Source organism: Phyllobates terribilis, unplaced genomic scaffold, assembly GCF_046119375.1.
Source record: "Phyllobates terribilis strain yellow unplaced genomic scaffold, ASM4611937v1 Scaffold_3__8_contigs__length_932513732, whole genome shotgun sequence".
Taxonomy (NCBI): Eukaryota; Metazoa; Chordata; class Amphibia; order Anura; family Dendrobatidae; genus Phyllobates; species Phyllobates terribilis.
Window position 1 is genome coordinate 73,101,224 of NW_027362763.1, and position 18,947 is coordinate 73,120,170.

Below are 18,947 nucleotides of genomic sequence, written 5' to 3' on the forward strand. Positions count from 1 at the left end.
CTACAGTGGAATCCCCAATAAAAACTAACCTTTATTTATTTTACATGAAACACCCTGTATCCACCGTACCCAAATTACAGTCTATCTGTTCTGCACCATTATGTGTCTGAAGCAGATGCAAAAAATATTAAACAAATATTTTGCATATAGATTGTCCGGGTGATTATTTTTGTTATTTGTATTTTAACTGTGTGGGGTATAATTATAAAAGACCCCATCACTCATATACTACAATCCCAAGAAAAAGTTTCCAGTTTGTCAGGGAGCGCTTCCAGGTGATTCATTACTTACTCCAAATCTTTCAGGAATAATCCAGTTTATTTTTATATAAACAACGCGTTTCGGCTAAACATAACATTAGCCTTCATCAGGATTTTACCTGATGAAGGCTAATGTTATGTATAGCCGAAACGCGTTGTTTATATAAAAATAAACTGGATTATTCCTGAAAGATTTGGAGTAAGTAATGAATCACCTGGAAGCGCTCCCTGACAAACTGGAAACTTTTTCTTGCACTTTCTGACGAGTCTCCTGCAAAGGAGCTCGTTTTACCTGTTTTTGAGCTGCAGGCCAGCAGATCCAGACAACTACTCCACTCCCTAAAGACAGGGATACATGCTGGATAACAAGACACCACAAAGGTGAGAGCAATTTTTAATTCTAATTCGATATTGTTAAAATATTACACTTAGATCTGCGCCCCCCTTTCTTTTCTCCTTTTCCCTTTTTTTTTTTATTCATACTACACTCCCAGGGAGATTTTACAGCTACATCTCTCATATACTTCATAGAATATTGCACCATTTTAATGATAATGCACACAGTGCTCTTTGCGGTTGTCAATATTGCACTCTGCCCTTGGTTATTCACATATAATATAGTTGCCACATATATTAAATGGCAGCCAATTATTAACACAGAGTCATTTGTTATTGCTTCTTGCCCACAATTAGAATAAACTACTACATTCATAAAGTCTAGTCCTATGCGCTTTAAATAAATCCTAACTGAGAATCTTTCCTGAGATTTAATCAGATATCACCCTAGCCAATTCATGCATATGACTGCTCTGGCTCCTTTATTCATTATAAATACTCCTCTCTCAGCATTTCTGTATCTGATAAGATCACTTTTGTAGCAGCTGTCAAGCTGTTAGTGAAACAATGTCTCCACCCACAGCTTATACACTAAAGGCCCCATCACACATAACGAGATCGCTAGCGAGATCGCTGATGAGTCACGTTTTGGTGACGCAATAGCGATCTCGCTAGCGATCTCGTTATGTCTGACAGGTAGCAACGATCAGGCCCCTGCTGTGAGATTGCTGATCGTTACAAAGCTTCCTGGACCATTCCTGGGTCGTTGCGCTCCCGCTGGGCAGTGTGCATCGCTGTATTTGACACCTTGTCAACGACCTCGCTAGCGATTCAGAACTGAGACACGTAGAGGTGCATAAATTGGACTTTTCTGCGTTCATCGTCCCCGATTGGTGGTCGCTACTGCGTCCTTGTTTTCAGATCCCACCAGCGTTCTCCGGCTGTGACTCCACTTTGAACAAATTAGACATCTTTAGCGAAGTAGGTATTGTTTGGGGTCTTAAATGAGTTTCCATTTTTAATTCATTTATAGGACATCTACCAATTATCTGCTATCATTGCTCTTCAGGGAGGGAGGGCTTGGCTTCTATCTGTATATATATGCTTTTGCATGGGCAGATATTTTAGGGGTCTCATGCACACACACCCACACAGCACGTTTTCTGACACGCTGTCGTGGCCAACCGCTTCAGAGTTTTTCATACGCCAATTAACATGAAGCTTAAATCAATAGACTCTGTTCTTTTGGCCTGTTGCACGCTTCAAAACTTTCTTCGTCGACGTGATGCAATTACGTACTGTCCGCCTGGCTTTGTGGACTCTGTGGACCGAGCCAATGGGGAAGTGGAGCTCGGTGTATAGCGTGCAAACGATCCTGCAATTGCAGGCCTTCAACCAGTGGGACATGGCAGAAACACCCATGATGCGAAGACCTGCTGCGACAACCGCTGCCAGTATTTTAACGGTCCTGGTGCCCCGTCACACATAACGAGATCACTAACGAGATCGCTATTGAAGCCAAGCCCTCACTCCCTGAAGAGCAATGATAGCAGATAATTGGTAGATGTCCTATAAATGAATTAAAAATGGAAACTCATTTGAGACCCCAAACAATACCTACTTCGCTAAAGATGTCTGATTTGTTCAAAGTGGAGTCACAGCCGGAGAACGCTGGTGGGATCTGAAAAAACAAAGACGCAGTAGCGACCACCAATCGGGGACGATGAACGTAGAAAAGTCCAATTTATGCACCTCTACGTGTCTCAGTTCTGAATCGCTAGCGAGGTCGTTGACAAGGTGTCAAATACAGCGATGCACACTGCCCAGCGGGAGCGCAACGACCCAGGAATGGTCCAGGAAGCTTTGTAACGATCAGCGATCTAACAGCAGGGGCCTGATCGTTGCTACATGTCAGACATAACGAGATCGCTAGCGAGATCGCTATTGCGTCACCAAAACGTGACTCATCAGCGATCTCGCTAGCGATCTCGTTATGTGTGACGGGGCCTTAAGTCTCTGCTACAAGTTCAGGAATGTCTGATACTCCCACTCCCTGACTTCCCTTATTTAACCCTCTACGCGTTTCACCCGTGTATTCTCACAGGCACATCAGGAGGTTATTGTGATCATATTTCAATGATTTGTGCAGTAAAAATCATATGCACTGGAGCTCATTACTCCTGGCCTCAATTTCACTGCCAGTCAGTGAATTTCTAGCCAAACCCTAACAGTAACCCAACCCTAACCCTAGCGCAACCATAACCATAGCCCTAGCACAAACCTGACCCTAACCCTAGCACAACCCTAACCCTAGCACAACCCTAGCCCAACCCTAATCCTAGCCCAACCCTAATCCTAGCCCAACCCTAACTCTATCACTATCCTAACCCTAGTAGAACCCTTAACCTAGCACAACCCTAACCCTAGAACAACCCTAACCCTAACCCTGGAACAACCCTAACTCTCACCCAAACCTAACCCTAGCCTAATCCTAACCCTAGCACAACCCTAACCCTAGCACAACCCTAACGCTAACCCTAGAACGTTAACCCTAGCACAACTCTAACCCTAGCACAACCCTAACCCTAACACTAGCACAACCCTAACCCTAGAGTTTATTTTTTACGCCATTCCTCAAGCTGTATAAGCAATTAGACGACTTTATTCTTCTGGTCGGTGCGATTACAGCAGTACCAGATTCATATAGTCTTTTTATGATTGACAGCTTGGCCCACACTAAAAAAAAACTTTTTTTTGCAAAGACTAGATTTTGCGTTGCCATATTTTGAGAGCTATAATTTTTCCATTACCTTTGAAAAATCTCAAACCCAATGCAACCCTAACCCCAATTCTAGCACAAACCTAACCTTACCACAACTCTAACCCTACCACAACCCTAACCCTAACACAACCCTAACCCTACCACAACCGTAAACCTAGCACAGCCATAGCACAACCCTAACACTAGCACAACCCTAACCCTAACCCTAGCACAACCCAAGCCCTAGCCCAACTCTAACCCTAGCACAACCCTAGCCCAACCCTAACCCTAGCACAACCCTAACTCTAGAGTTTATTTTTTACGCCATTCCTCAAGCGATGTAAGTGATTAGACGACTTTATTCTTCAGGTCAGTGCGATTACAGCAATACCTGATTCATATCGGGTTTTTATGATTGACGGCTGGCCCACACTAAAAAAACCATTTTTTTTTCAAAGACTAGTTTTTGCATCGCCATATTTGGGAAAGCTATAATTTTTCCATATTTCGGCCGACATAGTCATGTGACAGCTAGTGATGGGCGAGCAATAAAATGCTCGGGTGCTCGGGTCGAGCACATTGGAATACTCGGGTGCTTGACCCGAGCAACGAGCCTAATGTAAGTCTATGGGAAACTTGAGTATTTTTCAGGCGGCTCCCCCCGGCGGTCTGCAGAGGGCCTAAAAATTGCCCAAATCGATGGGAACAGTGCTCATATGACATGGGAACAGCATGGAGAAGATCCCTGGAAGCATTTATGACTCCCAGGTCACTTCTGTCAACAACGTTGTCAGAGGTATTACGCCACTTTTACGGACTCACAATAAAACATACAAAAACGAAACCAAAATGGATTTTCCAGGGAAATATGTTAAGGAACATCCTTTGCAGGGTAATGACTTGTATATAAAGCAAAATAAATAACCAAAAACAAAAATACTCCTCCACACTTTGGGCTATGTTCACACTTAGCGTTTTTGATGTGTTTTTGCACTTTTGCAATGCTTTCAACCGAGACAAATGCATTTACCAGGAAATGTCATTTTAAAATTTTACAACCTTATCTGGCCATGTGGTGTGTGCGATAAAATCAGACACATCATGTTTCATTTATGAAGGAGGAACTCTGAAAGTCACAAAGCCTTTTTTTATAGGGCCATCAGGGGACCTTTACTATTCTTAAAGGGCCAGCAGTCGGCCCTCATTATTCTTAGAGAGCCATCAGCCGGCTATGTTTTATTGTTCTCACTGCTAAAGAGTGGGTCTCCAATACTGTTATTGCGTATGAAGTGAGTGGCAGGGCTGCCCAAAATTTGGATGCACCCCAATAAACTTAGAGGAAGGCTTCCTGAAATCAATATTCCCATTATTAGGAAGTAGGTCTCCCATTGTGTTTGCCTATGCAGTGAATGCAAGGGTTGCAAAAATTTGGAGGCACTCCGAGGCCCCTTGTTAAAAGACATGGAGGTCGGAGGGCCTTCTGAAAACAATGTTCCCATTATTAGGAAGTGGGTCTCCCCTTGTGTTTGGCTTTGCAGTGAATGCAAGGGTTGCCAAAAATTTGGAGGCACTCAAATGCCCCTTGGAAGAGATGGAGAGGAGGGCCTCCTGAAAAAAAATGTTACCATTATTAGGAAGTGGGTCTTCCAAAGTGTTGGCCTATGCAGTGAATGCAGGGGCTGCCAAAAATTGGGAGGCACTCCAATGCCCCTTGAAAGAGACGTAGAGGAGAGCCTCATTAAAGTAATGTTCCCATTAGAAAGAGCGGGTCTCCTATGCTTGCAATGCCCATGCACTAAGTGTATGGGCTGACAAACTTTTACCCCTGAGGTGTATACATGAACATACTGTATAAAAAATTTTTTTTACTGGCATCATAAACACCCTTTAAAAAAATTCTGTGGGTGTTGCATCACAGACCACGTTCACCCTGCTGATATGGTGGTGGAGGATGAGGATGAGGAAAAGGAGGAGGACAAGAGCAAATAGCCAAAGTCAGGAAGCATATACCCATGCGTGGGTGTGAAGAGGTGATGGGAATACACCTCCCAAAAAAAGACACTGGATTTGAGTTTAGGTTACGCTGCTATCATTCGGTGGTGTTGAGAAGTCTGGCCCAATCCAGCCCTTGTTCATGTTTATAAGAGTCAGCCTGTCAGCATTTTCAGTTGACAGGCGGATGCACTTATCAGTTATAATTCCACCAGTGGTACTAAAAACCCGCTCTGATAAAACGCTAGTGGCAGCGCAGGCCAGGACCTCCAAGGTATAGAAAGCCAGTTCATTCCACGTATTCAGATTGGATACGCAATAATTATAAGGCACAGAGGAATCACAGAGGACGCTGGTATGGTCAGCAAGGTACTCCCTCAGCATTTTCACAAACTTTGCACTCCTTGTGAGTGTACCCCGCGCCTCAGGGCCTGTGCGATGGTAGGGGCTGAGAAAAATCTCCCATAACTTTGACAGTGCTCCCCTGTCTCTGCTGGATTGAAGTTGTGTCTCTCTCGCCTGTACTCCTTGGTTGTCCAACAAATTGTGCCCTCTGCCGCCAGCGTTTTCAGATGGGAATTTTTTTTAATAGATCCGCAACAAGGGCCTTCTGCCCCATTTTTGTAGACCTGTCCACCTCAGGAATAAGAGATATAAAGTTCTCCTTGTAGCGTGGGTCTAGAAGTGTCACCAACCAGTAAAGACTGTCACGCAAAATTTTGAGAACGCAAGAGTCATGGGAAAGGCAGCGTAACATATACTCTGCCATGCATGCCAGACTGCTAACAGGCAAGACTTCCGTGTCCTCACTAAGAGCATAGAAAAAAGAGAGGGGTCGCTCACTGGTCTATTCGGGTGCTCTGAAGAAAAGAGTAATATCAATTGCAAAAAGAACTTCGGCACTCCATACATGAAAATATAAGAAATATTGTATCTAGACTAATGTCACTTTGAAAAATGAAGGTTTTTTGCGCATAATTTGGCCAATTTATGTGTGCCCATCAACCACGACAAGGTCACTTTCGTATGATGGGAAACTATGCTACGCTACCACTGGATATGCCACTCTTGGGCTGTAAGCCTGTATGGACAATATGTCTTTGCTTGGGCTTTTAACCTACAATGTATGGGCTGGTAGAGCTAGTTAAAACCACCTGTGACTGAATGGGAGGGACACATGGTCAGAAAAAAGGCTGTCAAACTTCTAATAATGTGAACACGTACCTGCTGCAATGCTCCAGGAGCGGGATCCCAAAAATGATAATAGAAAAAAGAGAGGGGTCGCTCACTGGTCTATTCGGGTGCTCTGAAGAAAAGAGTAATATCAATTGCAAAAAGAACTTCGGCACTCCATACATGAAAATATAAGAAATATTGTATCTAGACTAATGTCACTTTGAAAAATGAAGGTTTTTTGCGCATAATTTGGCCAATTTATGTGTGCCCATCAACCACGACAAGGTCACCTTCGTATGATGGGAAACTACGCTACGCTACCACTGGATATGCCACTCTTGGGCTGTAAGCCTGTATGGACAATATGTCTTTGCTTGGGCTTTTAACCTACAATGTATGGGCTGGTAGAGCTAGTTAAAACCACCTTCATTTTTCAAAGTGACATTAGTCTAGATACAATATTTCTTATATTTTCATGTATGGAGTGCCGAAGTTCTTTTTGCAATTGATATTACTCTTTTCTTCAGAGCACCCGAATAGACCAGTGAGCGACCCCTCTCTTTTTTCTATTATCATTTTTGGGATCCCGCTCCTGGAGCATTGCAGCAGGTACGTGTTCACACTATTAGAAGTTTGACAGCCTTTTTTCTGACCATGTGTCCCTCCCATTCAGTCACAGGTGGTTTTAACTAGCTCTACCAGCCCATACATTGTAGGTTAAAAGCCCAAGCAAAGACATATTGTCCATACAGGCTTACAGCCCAAGAGTGACATATCCAGTGGTAGCGTAGCGTAGTTTCCCATCATACGAAGGTGACCTTGTCGTGGTTGATGGGCACACATAAATTGGCCAAATTATGCGCAAAAAACCTTCATTTTTCAAAGTGACATTAGTCTAGATACAATATTTCTTATATTTTCATGTATGGAGTGCCGAAGTTCTTTTTGCAATTGATATTACTCTTTTCTTCAGAGCACCCGAATAGACCAGTGAGCGACCCCTCTCTTTTTTCTATTATCATTTTTGGGATCCCGCTCCTGGAGCATTGCAGCAGGTACGTGTTCACACTATTAGAAGTTTGACAGCCTTTTTTCTGACCATGTGTCCCTCCCATTCAGTCACAGGTGGTTTTAACTAGCTCTACCAGCCCATACATTGTAGGTTAAAAGCCCAAGCAAAGACATATTGTCCATACAGGCTTACAGCCCAAGAGTGGCATATCCAGTGGTAGCGTAGCGTAGTTTCCCATCATACGAAGGTGACCTTGTCGTGGTTGATGGGCACACATAAATTGGCCAAATTATGCGCAAAAAACCTTCATTTTTCAAAGTGACATTAGTCTAGATACAATATTTCTTATATTTTCATGTATGGAGTGCCGAAGTTCTTTTTGCAATTGATATTACTCTTTTCTTCAGAGCACCCGAATAGACCAGTGAGCGACCCCTCTCTTTTTTCTATTATCATTTTTGGGATCCCGCTCCTGGAGCATTGCAGCAGGTACGTGTTCACACTATTTGAAGTTTGACAGCCTTTTTTCTGACCATGTGTCCCTCCCATTCAGTCACAGGTGGTTTTAACTAGCTCTACCAGCCCATACATTGTAGGTTAAAAGCCCAAGCAAAGATATATTGTCCATACAGGCTTACAGCCCAAGAGTGGCATATCCAGTGGTAGCGTAGCGTAGTTTCCCATCATACGAAGGTGACCTTGTCGTGGTTGATGGGCACACATAAATTGGCCAAATTATGCGCAAAAAACCTTCATTTTTCAAAGTGACATTAGTCTAGATACAATATTTCTTATATTTTCATGTATGGAGTGCCGAAGTTCTTTTTGCAATTGATATTACTCTTTTCTTCAGAGCACCCGAATAGACCAGTGAGCGACCCCTCTCTTTTTTCTATTATCATTTTTGGGATCCCGCTCCTGGAGCATTGCAGCAGGTACGTGTTCACACTACTAGAAGTTTGACAGCCTTTTTTCTGACCATGTGTCCCTCCCATTCAGTCACAGGTGGTTTTAACTAGCTCTACCAGCCCATACATTGTAGGTTAAAAGCCCAAGCAAAGACATATTGTCCATACAGGCTTACAGCCCAAGAGTGGCATATCCAGTGGTAGCGTAGCGTAGTTTCCCATCATACGAAGGTGACCTTGTCGTGGTTGATGGGCACACATAAATTGGCCAAATTATGCGCAAAAAACCTTCATTTTTCAAAGTGACATTAGTCTAGATACAATATTTCTTATGGACTCACTAAGAGCATGACTGACCATGCTCTCCTCCTTCTCCTCCTTCTCCTCCTCTCTGTCCTCAGGCCATCCATGCTGAATAGATGGTATGACAGTTGTGCAGGTAGTACTGTCTATAGCGTTCTTCCTCCTCCTCTTCCTCATTGTCACCTAATCCACGTTGGGATGAGATGAGGCTGGGCTGTGTGTAATCACCCTTTATGTTCCTTGCTCCAGCTCATCGTGCTCCGCCTGCAATGCATCATCTTTGATTGTGAGCAGAGAGCATTTCAGAAGACAGAGAAGCGACTAGTGATGCTAATTATGGCATCATCGCCGCTCACCATCTTGGTGAAGTCCTCAAAGTTTTGGAGGATGGTACATATGTCTGACATCCATGTCCACTCCTGAGGTCTTATGTGTGGAGTTTGAATTGAATACCGATGGCCTTGTGGATGCTGGTACTCAACAACTGCCCTGCTCTGCTCACAAATCCTTCCCAACATTTGCAGTGTAGAGTTCCAACGCGTGGGGACATCACACACCAGTCTGTGACCTAGAAGCTGCAAATGCTGTTGAAACACGGCAAGGGCGGTGGAAGCTGTAGGTGACTTTCTAAAATGGGCACACAGGCGGCATACTTTAACAAGCAGATCCGGCAGCTCCGGGTAGGATTTGAGAAACCGTTGAAACACGAGGTTAAGCACATGGGCCAGGCATGGTACATGTGTGAGTTTGCCTCGCCTCAGAGCCGCCACCAGGTTCCAGCCATTGTCACACGCGACCATGTCTGCTTGTAGGTTCAGCAATGTGAGCCACAGATCTGCCTGCTCTTTCAGAGCTGTCCACAACTCTTCAGCATTGTGCGGTTTGTCCCCTTTGCATATTAGCTTCAGCACAGCCTGTTGCCGCTTGGCCGAGGCAGTGCTGCAGTGCTTCCAGCTTGTGACTGATAAGGTCATTTCGGAGATGGAGGCTGAAGAAGAGGAGGAGGCTGAGGAGGATGAGGTGCAGGAGCTGTAGACTGTGGTGGCAACCCTGATTGACCTCTTGCCCGCAATCCTTGGATTCAGGAGGACGTGTTCCGTCCCAAGGTCCGACTGGGTCCCGGCTTCCACTCTGTTAACCCAGCGTGCCGTCAGCAAGATGTACCGACCCTGCCCACAAGCACTTGTCCACGTGTCTGTGATTAGGTGGACTTTCCCAGTAACTGCGTTGTTGAGGGCACGGCTAATGTTTTGGGACACGTGCTTGTGTAATGCGGGGACGGCACACCTGGAGAAATAGTGGAGGCTGGGGACCGAGTACCATGAGCCAAAAAGGCATAATTTCGAGAGCAAGCAGTCGTGAAATGTGGGAATTTAGTAGTGTTGCCAGCGGGGTGTTGGCTGCGTATTTGCGCTTGCGTTCCAAGGACTGGGGTATAGGCAACTGAATGCTGCACTGGGACTAAGATGTGGACGTGCTTCCTGATGCTGCTACTTGAGAGTGTGCAATGACAAGTGGAGGGCAGGAGGCATCTTTGCATGCACCATGGACAGGGGATTGGCTTTCATGCACAACAGTGGAACAAGCAGTGGTGCCACCCGCAGACACTGTTCGTGGACCCTGGGATTTGGCCCACCATGTCGGGTGCTTTGCTACCATGTGCCTGATCATGCTGGTGGTGGTTAGGCTGCTAGTTTTGCCACCCCTGCTGATGCTGGCCTGGCAGGTAGTGCAAAAAGCCTTTTTGGGATTATTGGCAGAGACTTTAAACAACAACCAGACTTGGGAAGACCTAACAGTTGTACTGGCAACTTCCTTCGTGTTGGTGTTACGGGGAACGGTTGCATGCCTTCCGTCTGCGGCCACCACACTGCTTCTTCCTGCCTGTTGGGGTGCTCTGCCTCCCTCCCCCTGTGTGCTGCTGCCCTCGCTCTGCATGTCTTCTTGCCATATCCTGCTATATCATCCACCACCTCGTCTTTCACTTCCGCACCCTGGTCCTCCTCCTGACTTTCTGGCAATTGTGACTCATCATCGTCTACCTGTGGTGACAATTTCCCACTGTTGCCTTCATGTGACCATGGCTGTTCAAATATTTGTGCATCGCTACATGCGATCTCCTCTTGCCCTGCTTCAAGTGGACCGGGCAAGACGCCCGAATCTATAAATGGAAAAGTGAACAGATCTTTGGAGTGTCCAAGTGTGGGATCAGTTGTCTCCAGGCACTCGGCATGGTGGGAGGAAGGAGGATCAGAGTGAGGAATATGCAGTCCAGACTCACGGCTGCTGAGACTTGACCGTGTGAAAGACAGGGTGCTGGTGGTGGTTGTGACAAAGTGACTGGAAGCATTATCCTCTATCTAACGAACAACCTTTTGACACTGCTCTGGGTTCAATAGTGGTGTGCTGTGGTCCCCTAGGAATTAGGACAGGATGGTCAGGCGAGAAGATGTGGGTGTTTGTTGTGGCACAATTTCAGCTTGCCCACGGCCCCGGCCTCTGCATGCACCATCATCATCACCATTACTTCCAGTTCTCCATCTCTTGCCATGTGCCTTGCTCATTTTAAATGGAGGACAATATCTTCCATGCTCACTACAAATGGCTGAATTTGGTGCGAAGTTACTTGTAATCCGTGTGACGGTGAAACCACAGTTTTAAATACCAGCAAATAACAGCAAACCGGTGTCAAAAACTTTGATGACACACTGAAAAAAAATTAGAATGGAGGCCAGAAAGGGCAGAATTTTCAGAAAACGTATATGTGATCCGTGTGACAGACAAACCACAGTTTTAAATACCTGGCCTGTAGGTAACTATTTTGAACAGCAAACTGGTGTCAAAAACTTTGCTGACACACTGAAAAAAAGTTAGAATGGAGGCCAAAAATGGCAGTATTTTCAGCGCATTTATATGTGATCCGTGTGACAGACAAATCACTGTTTTAAATAGCGGGATTTTTAGCACTGTAATTAGAGTTGAGCCACCCCCCGTAGTGTTCGGGTTCGGTTCGGTTCGTCGAACACCGGTGTGTTCGCCGAACTGTTCGTCGAACACCGTCGAACACCGTCGAACACCGTTAAAACCAATGGCAGGCAAACAAAAACACATAGAAAACACCTTCAAAGGTGTCCAAAAGCTGACAAACTGCTCAGAAGACACAACTAACACATGGAAAAGTGACAAGTACATATAGTCATGCGAAAAGAAAAGAGGTGGAGGAGTAAAAGGAGGGGGAGACACAGATATAGGCATGTCATGCCCTTCTAAAATCAAGAAAGGCTGGAGCAAAAATCTAAAATCAGCCTACCAACACCCAGACGTTGTGACAAGAAAATTAAAAAGAGAAATATCTTTAGGTAGAATGGCGGTTCTATTCAGAACACTTTCCTTACCAGACGTAGTGGTATCCCCGTTGTGAGTTGTGCCAAAAATGGAACCCAATACATTCGGACTAATCCACCATTTGTCACATCCAAGGGGCAGGTCAGTAAACGACAACATCGACGCGGAACCAAGTACAGTAGTATATACTGTACATCCTTTGACAAGGCAATCGGGCGGATCAAGAAGTTGGGAAGGGTCACCCTAATGGCCAAAACAGACATTGATGCGGCTTTCCAGTTACTTACTACCTGTGCCTCCGAATAGTGTCCACCTATTGGGCTGCTTCTGGGAAGGAGCATACTATATAGATCGCTGTTTGCCCATGGGGTGGTCCAGATCCTGCTCACTATTTTAGGCGTTTAGTTGCTTCCTCGAATGGGTTGTAATGGACGTTTTTAAGGGGGCACATATTATCCTTTACCTCGGCAACTTCTTATGCCTGGGCCCAAAAGATTCGCCATAGTGTGAATACACGCGGTAGTCCACCTAGAGAGAGAGCTGGAGGGAGAGCGGACACCACAAAGAGGGCGAGGGAGGTAAGGGAGTACAGTGGAAGGCCGACCTGAGCTCCCCGACGTTCAAGCTGGGCGGGGAACAGCCCTGGGAAGAAAAGCCACTTGTGCATCCCTTTGAGGTTACGGGCGCGAGCGGGCAGAGGGACTACGCTGGAGTGCGAAGCCGACACGGCCAGTCCGTTCCTGCCCGTGTGACCTCCTTGTCGCCGGGTTTGTGCCAGAGCCGCGATGAACCCTGATGACCAGCCCCCCTCTCCCAATACTGGTGCACTTTAAATCCTTTTACAAGGATCTATTGGAGGGCAAGTCTGTTGCCAGCTGCCGTGGTAGCAGGAAGTGGAGGAGGTGTGGCCTGTGTTCCTAGCTGAGTGAGAGCTGTGTGGAGGAGCTCTTGGGAAGCTCCAACTAGGACTTTTTTATAAAGCCCGACCCTTGCCTCTTCGTTTTCCCAGGACCGAGGCAGGGGTGTCGGGGGGCATCACCGGGCTCCGGCCCTCCCGGTCTGGGCCGGGTGGGGTCGGAGGACTGAATATGGATCTATAGGAGGACTCTGTGAGGAGGTCTGGGAGGCTGTCCCAGCGTGAAGCGTCTACGGTGAGCATGCCGGCATCGGCTAACAAGGGGACTGGCAAGCCCAAGGGAGGCAAGGGGAGTGCCCAATGGGCCGAGAGGGGCCCGGACGAGTCGGTGGAGGCTTTCTCCCAGCGGGTGGTGGAGATGCTGCGGTGCCACGAGAAGGGGAAGGTGGCACTGGCGAAACTCCCGCTGGAGCTGCGGCAGACCAAGGAGTTATATAATGCAGCAGTCCAGAGGAAGCGCCCGGCTATCACCACGCAAATCCAGAGGGTTAAGGATAGGATTGCTGAGGTGCAGCAGAGGCAGGTGGAAATAGAGAGTGCTGCGGGTCCCTTTCTTGAGAAATTCTCTAACGATCAGCGGTTCTCGGGCTAGGAGGGGTTAACCATGCAGCAAGGAAGGGGGGCGTAAGAAGGGGGCCTGCCGGCCAGTGAAGGCTCGCTCAGGACTATGTGTGGCAGCCAGGAGCCAGGAAAGGAAGGTTTTTCTGAAGCACCGCCCCCTGTCCCACCCACCACAGCGCTGGATGCTGCCCCAGGGGTTACCTCAGCCATGGAGGAGTAGAAGGTGGGGTGTGGAGGAAGAGGAGCGCTGTTAGTTAGAACAGAGGATAGTTTGGGTGCGGGCACAGAGGTTGGGGATCGCGGTCCGGGGCTCCGCCCATTGCCCCACCCACCTCAGAGCTCAGCGTGGCGGCTGTGAGAGCCGCAGGAGGAACTGCAGAGCCCAGCGGTCCCCGGTCCGGCGGCCTGCCCCTTGCCCCGCCCACCTCGGCACTCGGCGTGGCCACCATGAGAGACACACGTGGAACTGCAGAGCCCAGCGGCCCCCGGTCTGCCGGCTCGCCCCTAGCCCCACCCACCTCGGCGCTTGGCACGGCCACCATGAGAGGCACACGTGGAACTGCAGAGTCCAGCGGCCCCCGGTCTGCCGGCCCACCCGAAGCCCCGCCCACCTCGGCTCTCGGCACGGCCACCTTGAGAGACACACATGGAACTGCAGAGCCCAGCGGTTCCCGGTCTGGCGGTCCGGTGGTCCGCCCCTAGTCCTGCCCACCGCAGCTCTCATCACTGCCTCTGTACAGTCATGAAAGTAAAAGCAGCTAGCAATGCTTATAGTACCACAAGGCTCAGCAAGCCTTGCACTGGTGCCCCGCCCCTCGTCTTGCCCACCGCAGCACCTGGAGTTGCCCAGTAGAAACCTGCGGCTGGGAGGAAGGCAGCAGGGAAGACAGCAGGAAAGACAGAGGCGGATCCAGGAACAGTGTCCCAGGAGATGGCAGTAACCCCAGTCAAGCAGCCTGCCAGCGTTACCGGGGAGCCTCCTAAATCTTCCGGTCTGCGTCCTGAGCAAGTGGCGCTGCCTGCCTCCAGCACATCAGAGGAGGAGGACATGGAGGCATCTTCAGGGTCCGGGGGGCTCATGGCGGCCATCCAGTTGCTGGAGTCCCCGGTGAACTGTAGCACCCCGAGGACTCGGCTGCTACAGGGGTATTGCACCTCAGACCAGAGGTGTGGTATTCCACTCCCGGGTAAGGATGGAGTGTGGAACTGGGCTCAGTTAGCTGCATGCACTACACTCACCCCATTTCTGGGGGACAGACCAACGGTACTCCCACCAGATAGATGTGCAGGTACGACAGCTTCTGTCCCTGGCTGGAGTGGGGAGGGGGGAGGAACATCCCAGTGGTGTAGGAGCAGACAGGGGAGGGACTCTGGGCATAGGTAGGAGCCCATTGGGTGCTGGTCACCTGGGCTCGGGTGTCAGAAGGGAGGTATATAAGTTGGGCACCATCGGAGATCAGGGTCTGTTCAGAGAGGAGCTGAGCCAGAGAGGGCTGACAGGGAGCTGTGGCTCAGTCTGGGCCCAGCTCCAGAGCCAGGCCTGGAGTGGAGGCCTGAAGGAGAGAGAGAAGGACGAGGAAGAAAGAACAGAAACACCAGGAGCGGCCCAGGGACGCAAGTAAAGAGGGAACCCTAAGATCCCACGAAATAACGGGTGAAGGGTTGGCAGAACAGGGTGCCGGATCCCAAACTGGTGGAGGCCAATTATCCTTAGCCAGGAACCGGAGGTCGTGGACAAGTTTTGGCGCGACCCCTCGCCATATCTACCAGGAAGGCATACCATATAGGGTCAGGGAAACCGGGAAAGGTTTCACCACTAGAAGGCCCGAGAGAGCTGGACAAAGGAGGATCCCTGGTGGGGACGGCCAGTAGAAAGGAAGAGAGGGGAGCTCAGGACCACGCTCTGGAACTGCTTGGGAGTTGGCCGAGTCCCGCACCTGGTGGACGCAGCACAGCTCGGGTGGTCCTAACTGTACACAAGGGACCTGATAAAGAACTGTGAGTAAAGCTGTGAAAACTGCAATTGCACATCTCTGAGCTTCCTTGTCACACCACCACTACCACTGTCATCTTTTCCTGCTTCACCAGCTGCCCTGAGGCTATACCCCTCCCGTTGGGGGTTATACCATCCACGCTGCATAACAGTACCACCGGCCTCAGCGGTCTGCCCTGCAGCGGCGGCTTAATAGCCGCATTCAACGGGTGGCGTAGTCGGACACTAAATACCATCATACTAATAACGCCACTTAGTTTGACCACCCTGGGCACGGACCGGGTCACCGCCATGAGGACTACTACCCCTATCGGATCCGGCTCCGGGTATTCCCCGCGTGTGCAACGCTACGCAACATGGCCCAGGGGGCGCGTCAGAACCTCCAGCATTTTTGTTTCGGGGACGAAGATCCGGGACCCGGAAAGGAGAAGAAGGGGCGCAATAAGAAGGCACAGGAGACGGTGAGTATGCGTTACGTTTTAATGATGATACTGATGCTGCTGCTGTCTCCTGTGTAAACCCCGCCGGTCAAGGGCGCCCGGATCATGAAGCTGGTCCACGGCGCAGGTCCGGTGGGGAGAGCAATGGCAAATGTAAGGCGAGTGGTGATGGTGTGGCGATTCCTACGGAGGACAGTAGGGATGGCAAAGGGTCATGGCTGGCGGTGGCGCCAGACATATTCAGTGTGGTGGAGTTCCCGTCTCTGTCTCCCATGGCCTCTGGGTCTCGGGCAGAGGGAGGTGGGGGTTGTGGCGGCAGAGCCGGAGCGGCTTTTTCAGAGATCTTGGCTGAGGTCCGGAGAATGGTGGGGGAGGAGAGAGCCACTGCTTCCGTATCTGGCCAGAGGGTTGAGGGGGCCGCATGCTGGGGACAAGGGTGCCGGGGGTAAACCGGCCGGGGTGTCTGCACCTGAGAGGTTGGTAAAACCCGGCGCCCAAAATCCCGGCCCCTGTGATACCCAGTGCATGAATATTGGAGGGTCCAAGGTGGCAGAGGGGGAGAAGGGGAGTAAAGACAATGCTGCGGATGTGGTGAATGTCCTGAACCCCCCCCTGTGATGCCGGGACCTTGTGTAAAGCAGTTAGTACCCCACCTGTTCTGGCTGGCATGGAAGGGGTGCATGAGGTGGGGATGAATGGGGTGCATGTAGGAGGTGAGGATGTAGGTGAGGATGCAGGTATGGAAGTGGTGAGTGGTATGGCTGTTGGTGATTGTAGTGGTGCAGGGGCGGTAGGTGAGGCTGTGAGGCGGAGTGTGAGTGTGAATGAGGGGCCAAGTGTGAGGCCAAGGAATCCCGGTTCGTTGGCGGCCACGTTAGAGGGCAGTTCGCATGTCCGCACCTTTTCAGCGGCCGCTGCCGCGGGTAGTGGAGGGTCCTTGTCAGGGGACGCTGGGCAGGGTTACTTGCAATGGCGTCTCCTGGATGCCCTGAAGAGGGGAGAGCAGTCCATTACAGTGGAGGGCAGGGAGGTAGATTTATCCTTCTGGATAGACCGACATGGTCTGTCTGCCTTCCGAGAGTTAGGGGCAGAGAACGTTAGGTGGTCTCTGCCGACAGCAGGGCAGGGTGGCGTCCGTAGGAATGTGGTCAGTCTCCGGTGGGAAGGCAATGAAGCATGCCCCTCTAGGGACAAGGTGGTGGAGCTTTTCCTGGGGATGGGCATCAGGGCTGATGACATCTATGCCCTGATTCATCCCTATGGTGCCATCTTTTTCGACATCAGCTTTGTGAGATCGGAGGGCCTAGAGCTCTTCTGCTCTCAGTATGAGCTGGCTTGGATTTGCCCTGAATGGCGAGGGTTTATAGTTCAGGCTATCTCTCGCCAAAACTCAGTGAAGAAAGTGACCGTGCTCACCAGTAACGAGTCACTTTCTGAGATGGACATCATGACCTGGCTGAGCAGGTATGAGGAGGTGGTCAAGATTCCCAAAAAGAATCTGGACAAGCATGGCATCTGGTCAGGGGCCTGGACCTTTATGGTAAAACTGAAGGTCTCGGGTTACTCGGTTACCCACATTCCCACTTCAACATTCTTGGGAAGCGACCGAATCCTGATCTTTACCAGGGGCAGCCAAAGTTGTGCCACAGGTGCGGCAGCCCCTCTCACTTCAGCATGGGGTGCAAGGTAGAGAAGTGCGCGATGTGTGGAGGGGTGGGTCATCTGGCCGCAACCTGTAGGGACATTTGGTGTAACCTGTGTGGTGTCTTGGGACACCCGTTTAGTCGCTGTCCACGCTCCTATGCCAATTTCGGCCTGAATCCGGGAGGTGCTGGTAGTGAGGAGGTGAGAACCAGACCAGCCAGTGAAGGGACTAGCGGCGGTGTAGGAAGTAAGGGACCGGTAAGGAGCAGACCTCCCCCTGAGGCGGGAGGGAAAGAGCAGCGTTCGAGGAGAGTGGTGGAGAGGGACCAGGGGGTTATGTCCCTGCCTCTGGTCTCTAGTTCGGGGGAGCTTGAAGCTGAGGTGCCAGACAGTGAGATAGACGAAGAGGTCAGGAGGATGGTCAGGAAGGATGCGGCCATCGCTCCCTTATCCTCATCCAGCGAAGGTGTGGATGAGGGGGGGAATGAAGAGTGGCAACAGCAAATGAAGAGGGAGAAGAAAAGGGTGAGGAAGAAGGGTAACTCGAAGGAGAAGGCCACCCGGGGCCAGGTGCCAAAGGAAGGCTCTTCCTCCCTTCCTCCAGTGGAGTTCTCCAACCAGTACCAGGCCCTAAGCGAGTCTCCCTTGTCTTCGGATGGGGGGGAGGAGGGGGTCTGGTGCTGGGGGTTGCGGACAAGGATGTAGGGGCCAAAGGGGGAACCAGGCCCTCAACATCGGGGGTCGGGGAAACCAGGCCTCTGGTAGGGGGGGTCGACCCAGGGCCTCCTGACAAGGACAAGGGTGCGCCTGAAACAGTTGTGCCCGTTAAAGTTGTGTCTGGAACAGCAGGCATGGATGTGTTGGTGTGCCTGAAACGGGCTATATCATCCTCTGAGGAGGAGAATGGAATACATGTAAAGGGTAAGGGGGGTGGGAAGAAGCTCGCTATCCAACCTGATCACTCATGATGGCGGCACTCCCCCCGTTGACGCTGGCGACCATTAATGTTGCCAGCATAAAGTCTGATGCGGCTAGGTTCACGGCCTTTCAGTTTCTCGGCCAGATTGACGCAGACATTTTGTTTTTGCAGGAGACCAGGTTGGCAGATCTCACGTCCCTTAAAAAAGCTAAGAGGGAGTGGGTACACGGGCCTTCCTATTGGTCTCTTGCGGCTGAGCCGTATAGCGGGGTGGCGGTCCTTTTCAAGACCGCAGAGTAGTATGCCGACGGGTTATTGAGTTGGAAATGGGGAGGTACTTGATCTTGGATGTGTTCATAAGGGGACAAGAGCTTCGGTTCA

The 18,947-nt window shown here is 49.7% G+C and overlaps 1 long non-coding RNA gene across 1 annotated transcript in view; it reads left to right on the forward strand.

Annotated features, from left to right (window-relative positions):
• Window positions 1–459: 459 nt before the first annotated feature.
• The window catches only part of LOC141257940 (uncharacterized), an 83,651-nt gene continuing 65,163 nt past the window's right edge, over window positions 460–18,947 (forward strand). Inside the window, exon 1 of the long non-coding RNA XR_012318136.1 lies at window positions 460–641. This is a non-coding gene — a long non-coding RNA (uncharacterized lncRNA). The remainder of the gene's footprint in view (window positions 642–18,947) is intronic.